The sequence below is a fragment of the Cricetulus griseus genome, chromosome 7 (genome assembly GCF_003668045.3).
Source record: "Cricetulus griseus strain 17A/GY chromosome 7, alternate assembly CriGri-PICRH-1.0, whole genome shotgun sequence".
Classification (NCBI taxonomy): domain Eukaryota; kingdom Metazoa; phylum Chordata; class Mammalia; order Rodentia; family Cricetidae; genus Cricetulus; species Cricetulus griseus.
In genome coordinates, this window is record NC_048600.1 from 24,816,128 (window position 1) to 24,823,268 (window position 7,141).

Genomic DNA, 7,141 nt, shown 5'->3' on the forward strand with positions numbered 1-7,141 from the left:
AGCATGCAGCATCCCATCCTGATTTCTACTCCCAGTTCTGCTTGAGTTCCTGCATTGACTTGCCCCAGGGATAGGCTGTAATCTTTTTTTTTTAATTTTTACATACTTTTAATTTCAGAACAAAATAAAACAAACAAAACCACAATATGCAATACCCAACCCTGCTTAATCTGTGGGAGGGGACTTTCCTGCCTTAAGGAACAAGGACAGGATAAAGAGATCCTCTAGCATGAATAGAGAGCCAGGTAGGTTGGGGCCAGCCAAGGCATGGGGGGTGGGGCACAGGGAAAGTATACAGGAGACATGGTCTTCCCAGGGGATCTCTAATCTACTTCTTCCATGCTGGAGGCAGCCTCATCACCCTCGAGTGGGGGGATCTCATCAGGAACAGCAGCGCTGGGCTCCTCTGCTGTCACCTCATCTTCATCGATCCCCAGGCCTAGTTTGATCATTCGGTAGATGCGGTTGGAGTGGGTTTGGAGATCCTCAAGTGAGAAACCAGAGGAGAGCAGAGCAGTCTCAAACATCAGCACCACCAGATCCTTGACAGCTTTGTCATTTTTATCTGCCTCAGCTTTCTGCCTCAGAGTCTCCATGATGGGGTGATCAGGGTTGATCTCTAGGTGCTTTTTGGCCATCGTGTAGCCCATGGTAGAGTTGTCTCTGAGTGCCTGGGCCTTCATGATCCTCTCCATGTTGGCTGTCCAGCCATAGATGTTGTCACAATGCAGCAGGGTGAAGACACAAGCCTATTGGAGATTGTAACCTTCTCAACCTTATTATCCAAGATCTCCTTCATGAGCTTGCAGAGATTCTCAAATTTTGCCTTGCTCTCCTCCATTTTCTTCTTCTCTTCCTCATCTTCTGGCAGCTCCAGGCCTTCCTTAGTCACTGAGACCAGACTCTTTCCATCAAACTCCTTGAGCTGCTGCATGCAGTACTCATCAATAGGCTCAGTCATGTACATCACTTCAGATCCTCACTTCCGCACACGCTCCACAAAGGCAGAGTTGGATACCTGCTCTTTGCTCTCACCAGTGATGTAATAGATGGACTTCTGTGTCTCCTTCATGCAAGACACATATTCTGACAGGGAAGTCATCTCATCTCCAGACTGAGAGGTATGATAGCGCAGCAGCTCAGAGAGACGCCGACGGTTAGTGGAATCTTCATGGATTCCAAGCTTTAAGTTCTTGGAGAAGGCATTGTAGAATTTCTTGTAGTTCTCTTTGTCTTCGGCCAGCTCAAAGAAGAGCTCAAGGCACTTCTTCACAATGTTTTTACGGATAACTTTCAGGATCTTGCTCTGTTGGAGCATTTCTTGAGAGATGTTCAGGGGCAGATCCTCAGAGTCAACTACGCCACAGATAAAGTTGAGGTACTCGGGGATCAGCTCATCACAGCTGTCCATGATGAACACACAACGGACTTACAGTTTGATGTTGTTCTTCTTGTTCTCAAAAGGTCAAAGGGAGCTCGCCGAGGAATGAAGAGCAATGCTCTGCATTCCAACTGACCGTCTACAGAGAAGTGCTTGACTGCCAAGTGGTCCTCCCAATCATTGGTGAGGCTCTTATAGAATTCACCATATTCTTCTTGAGTGATGTCATCAGAGTTTCTGGTCCAAATGGGCTTAGTCTTATTCACTTCTTCCTGATCAATGTATTTCTCCTTAATCTTCTTCGTTTTCTTTTTCTTATCTTTGCCACTGTCATCCTCCTCATCTGATCCTACATCTTCAATCTTTGGCTTTTCCTCATCATCCTTATCTTCTTCCTCTTTCTCACCCTTCTCTTCTTCTGCCTCATCATCACTGATCTCCTTCTCTCATTCCTTCTCCAAATAGAGGGTGATGGGATATATCATGAACTTCGAGTGTTTCTTCACCACTTCCTTGACCCTCCTCTCCTCTAAGAACTCTGTCTGGTCTTCTTTGAGATGAAGGATGACTCTGGTACCCTGGCCAATGGGGTCACCATGGTCTGCACGCACTGTGAAGGATCCACCAGCAGAGGACTCCCAAGCATACTGCTCATCATCATTGTGCTTTGTGATCACAACCACTTTCTCTGCCACGAGATAGGCAGAGTAGAATCCAACACCAAACTGCCCAATCATGGAGATGTCTGCACCAGCCTGGAGAGCCTCCATGAAAGCATTTGTGCCAGACTTACCAATGGTTCCCAAGTTATTTATGAGATCAGCTTTGGTCATGGCAATGCCTGTGTCCACCAAAGTCAGCATGCACTCCTGAGGGTTGGGGATGATGTCAATCTTCAGCTCTTTGCCACTGTCCAATTTGGAAGGGTCTGTCAGGCTCTCATAGCGAATCTTGTCCAAGGCATCAGAAGCATTGGAGATCAATTCTTGAAGGAAAATTTCCTTGTTTGACTAGAAAGTATTGATGATTAAGGACATGAGTTGGGCGATTTCTGCCTGAAAGGCAAAGGTCTCCACCTCTTCCTCGCCATGGTGCACTTCCTCAGGCATCTTGACAGGAAAGCCGAATAGTAGTTCAGGGCCAGGTGGTACTGAAAAGTACCAGCAAATGACTCTGACATGGCTTCCTGGGCTCTGAACTCCCTCATTTTCCCAGAGTTCCCTATTTACAACTCCCAACCCATTGAAGATTTGTGCACTTGTCTTATTGAATACAGAACAGAGAAGGCCATTCATGACCTTTGTATGTATCTGGTAGTTCTTTTCTTTGAAGATTAAAACTATTCTGTCTTATGAGAAAATCTATTCTCATTTGCATGTCCTTCTATTTCATCATGGTGGTTAGTCAACTTTAAACCATAGTTTTTGAAATAAAAGAGAACATGAAGAGGAAGAACATTCATTACAAGAAATGTAAATCAGAGAAGATAAAATCATGCTTTTTCCTGCTACTTACATCATCTTTATCAAACATGAGACATGGGGGTTTAATCTGGAAACATAAAGGCATTGGCTTTATAATAGTTCTTTTGGTATTTCATAGAGAACAGAGGTTAGTGGGAAAAGCTTGTCTCTCATAGAAGTTTATTCTAAAATGGAGAGATCTGCAAAACAGTCTCTGTGTTATCATAACTAATACTGCTTACCTCTCAATAAACAGTTAATTTAAGCACTGTAGATGTATCATTTAATACTATAGGATATTGATATGACTTCTTGACAAATTGAAACTTAATAAATTTTAATACAGTTACATACAACCCCTATAAAAGCCTTACTTTTAATTTTCCTACTGTTTTCCCTAAACAAACTTACAATTAAAATCAGTGAGAACATAAGAATAATTTAAATATTTTCCTTTTAGATTTGACCATCCTTCACAGGTGCATTGGAAATGAACATTTGCCATATTTTAAAAAAGAAAAATATTTTTAAATGGCTAAATTGAAAATAAATGTATGTTTGTGTTTATGGGGTGTACATGTGTATGCATTTCTGGTGAATATGAATTTGGGGTGTGTGTGTGGTGTATATTTGAAGGTATGTGTGGGTTTGGTGGATATATGGTGTGTCTGATGTACATATGTTTGGGGTGTGATGTGTGATATGTGTGTGTATGATGTGAGTACATGTTTGGTGGCATGTGTGTGCTTGGTGAATATATGTGTGTTTGTGGATGTCTGTATACCTGGGTTGATGTATTCACTCATATTCCTTTCCTGCCAGCAAAGAGCTTTAGAATCACTATGTTACCAAGCATACTATTTGTCTGAGAAATAATGTTTTAAATCAGTGGTGGTAAGCCTCACAGGAAGAAATAGTTTAGTTTAAATTATCACTCTAATCCTTTCCCAATTGTGATCAGCCAAAACAAAGATTATTTGCACCTCATATAGGCTATGCATCCTGCAGACTTTTTCATAGGACATTAATGGTGTATGACACATTAAAAATTCCTCACAGAAGGTTTAATTGTTTTCTGGTTTCTTTCCATGTGCACTGGGTATCAGATGGAATGGAGCTCATTAGCAAATGGGCAGGTACAATCTCTATGTCCTTAAGTTCTCACAAATTGTCTACTCAGCATACTGACAGTTTTATCTTTCACAGATAACAAACTGACACTTCCTAAGAACTTTGAATTATCTGTTTACATACACTTTCCAGAGCATTTCTTTTTTGAAATTTGAAAGGGTAGCTTAGATCAGACATTTATGATGGGGTTCCATTAAGATTAATGCTTCTAAAATTTTTAAATGTAGGCAATGTATCCATCTGCTTGATGCCTACTATTAGTCCATATAGTGGGTATTATGGAGATAATTGCGTTAACTCTTGTTGGTAATAAAAATTATTGAACTGCCCACCTACATGTTTCAAAGTCTCTGGTCTTGATAACATCAATTTCCTTTTACAATTGCACATTCTAGAATTCTGAGGTATTTTTGGTGTTCTCAGGGCATATCATGGGAGACCATTGATGTATCACATCAAGAGAACAGATAAACATCAGAGAAACAAGCAGCATCTGTGTGATATTGATGCTTGGAGAGGCAAACAGGATTAAATGGCATGTGTGCTATTGGCATTTGTTAAATAATGGTTTGAACAAACCTCTTGTGAAAAGTTACATGCATAAACACTGAACATAGGCTACAATGAGAAGATTCTACTGCCATGAATCTGGGTGATACTAAGGACAGATAGATGTCTAGAGTTTTAGGGATGCTTAGCTTTTATACAGCTAGCAAAGTTCCTCTAGGGCAAGTTATTGCACACCTCGCAGGCCCAATGCTGGTCCTCTGTGAGATGGAAACAATAATATTTGCCCCATAAAGTTTCTATGAGGAAAAACAATGTAATACCCTGAGATCAGATCACAGCGAGTGTTCAAAAGCATTGGTATAACACTGTCTAGTCACAAATGTATTTCCACACACATGGAAAAAACACTACCTAGGATCTCTTTGTAATTAATCCATCTAAAATTGCTGGTATTTATTTGCAGAGTAAACTAGCATGATGGGAGGTATATGTGCATTGTGTAGTAATCAAATCAGGGTAAATAGCCTCTTTCCATCCACATTCCCATTCTCTGTGTTGGAATCTTCCACCTATCTGTCCTTAGTTATTTTTCAAACACATAATAACTGATGACTGAGTATAGTTACCCTACTGTGATACAGAAGACTAGAACTAATTCCCTATTCAACCATATTTCACCTCCTGTTCCTCTCCTCAAGAAAGAAGTATATTGCAAATACCTGCTCAGCCAGAATCTTCGTTGTCAACTTAGAAAGGATGTTTCATGATTCTCCTCTCATGCACTTAGCTATTTCCCTTCTTTTCTTCTTCCTACGTGGTTAGCTTAAAACTTTAATTTTGTATTTATTCTTTCACAATTTTGCCACACAGACATGCGTGCACATATAAACATGTTCATACATATGCATAATATCCTTTGTGTCACCTCCCTTTCCTCTCCACCTTCCCAACAAGTTTCTGTTTACTTTCTTGTCTTTTGTTTTTTCACCTCTAACTTCATTTCATTAGTGTTGCCACATGAGAATGGGGGGTGGTATTTACTCAAGTAAGTACAACTTACCAGTAGCTATCCCACTGACAAATATGACTCTCCTCACTCAGCAGCCATTAACAGTCAAGAGATCTCTGGGGGAATGGAGGTGAGTCCTTCCTCCCTCTGCAATGGAATGTTTTGTGGGGCCATATTTTTGTCGTATTGTGTAGGTATCTACTGTTGTTGCGTGTTCATGGGTCCAAAGGCCACATCACATCCAGAGGACAATATTTCACAGCAAAACAACTTTAAGACACTGAAAATAAATAAATTACAGAAGACACCAAGTGTTGGAAAAAGCTTTCAAGTTCTTGAATTGCCAGAATCAGTATTGTGAAAATGGCGGTATCTCCAAAAAATCCATAAAATCTATAATTTCTATGAAATCCATGTTTTAAAAAAAGTTGATTAATGTTCTTCACAGAAATAGAAAGGAAGCAATTCTAAAACTCGGATGGAAAAACAAAGACCATAGACAGTCAATGGAATTGTATGAAGAAAGAACATAACTAGAGGCATAACATCACTTGATCGCAAACCACATCACAGCCAGCATAATACTGATCAGCACAAAATAGAAATGAAAACTAAAGGAATGTAATAGAAGGCATCAAGCTGAATCCGCAAAGATACTTAAACTTTTGACACCGATGTCAAAAACATGCACTGGAAAAAATGGCAGCCTTTCCAGTAAAAATGTATTCGTGAGTGAATCTGGTCACCCACCTGCAAAGAGTATTGATTTAGATCTACAGCTCTCACCCTACACAGAATCAATTCAAATGGTTTGTCTTATACAACCATTCAAACTGGATGAGTGACTTCATTGTAGAACTGCAAACACTGAAACTACCAAAAGGAAACTGAGAGGAAGCACTTCAGGTCATAGATATAGGCAAGAAATTTCAGGGTAGAACCCCAGTTGCCTAGAAAAGCTACAAGAAGTGACACAGGAAATTATCCTCAGTATTTCCATGTAACTTTTCTAAAATCTTATCTTCAGATGGACAGGAGGCAGAATCCAAACTCCAAAGGTTTCTATCACTAATTGTACTCACTGGGGATAAACAATTGCTAGTTGTGTGCACTCCCCTGTGCAAAGCAGTCATCTTTTCCTGTCAGATCACACCAAAGAGATGACAATGTCCTCTCAATATGCAGAGGCAAGTACTGGCACTGGCTCTGTTCTTCCATATTTTCTGAGCACATTGCATGAATTCAGAAATGATTGGTTTTACTCTCCACTTTATGATTTGGACTTCATTTTAGGATTCTAGACTTTGTGAGTCACTTTTAGATGGGGGTATACTTTTGATGCAAAGTCTTGGTTCTGTATACTGTTATCTTTTTAGGATGGTTTTACAACGAAAACACTAAGTAACAATCACTTTGGACTATTTCTAGTCCCGAAGTAGGAGAGAGAAAGGAAAGAAGAAAGGAGGACAGAGTCAAATGGAGAAGAGAGAGAGAGAGAGAGAGAGAGAGAGAGAGAGAGAGAGAGAGGAGAGAGAGAGAGAGAGACTGACACAGAGAGAGATAGGGCAAGAAATTATGCATATGAGGAAAAAGGAAAATCAGAGGAAGGACCAGGGAGAGAAGACACAGGAGGGAAAGCATAATGAG

The 7,141-nt window shown here is 40.3% G+C and overlaps 1 pseudogene; it reads right to left on the bottom strand.

Annotated features, from left to right (window-relative positions):
* Window positions 1-306: 306 nt before the first annotated feature.
* LOC100766396 lies at window positions 307-2,502 on the bottom strand (annotated as a pseudogene).
* Window positions 2,503-7,141: the final 4,639 nt, after the last annotated feature.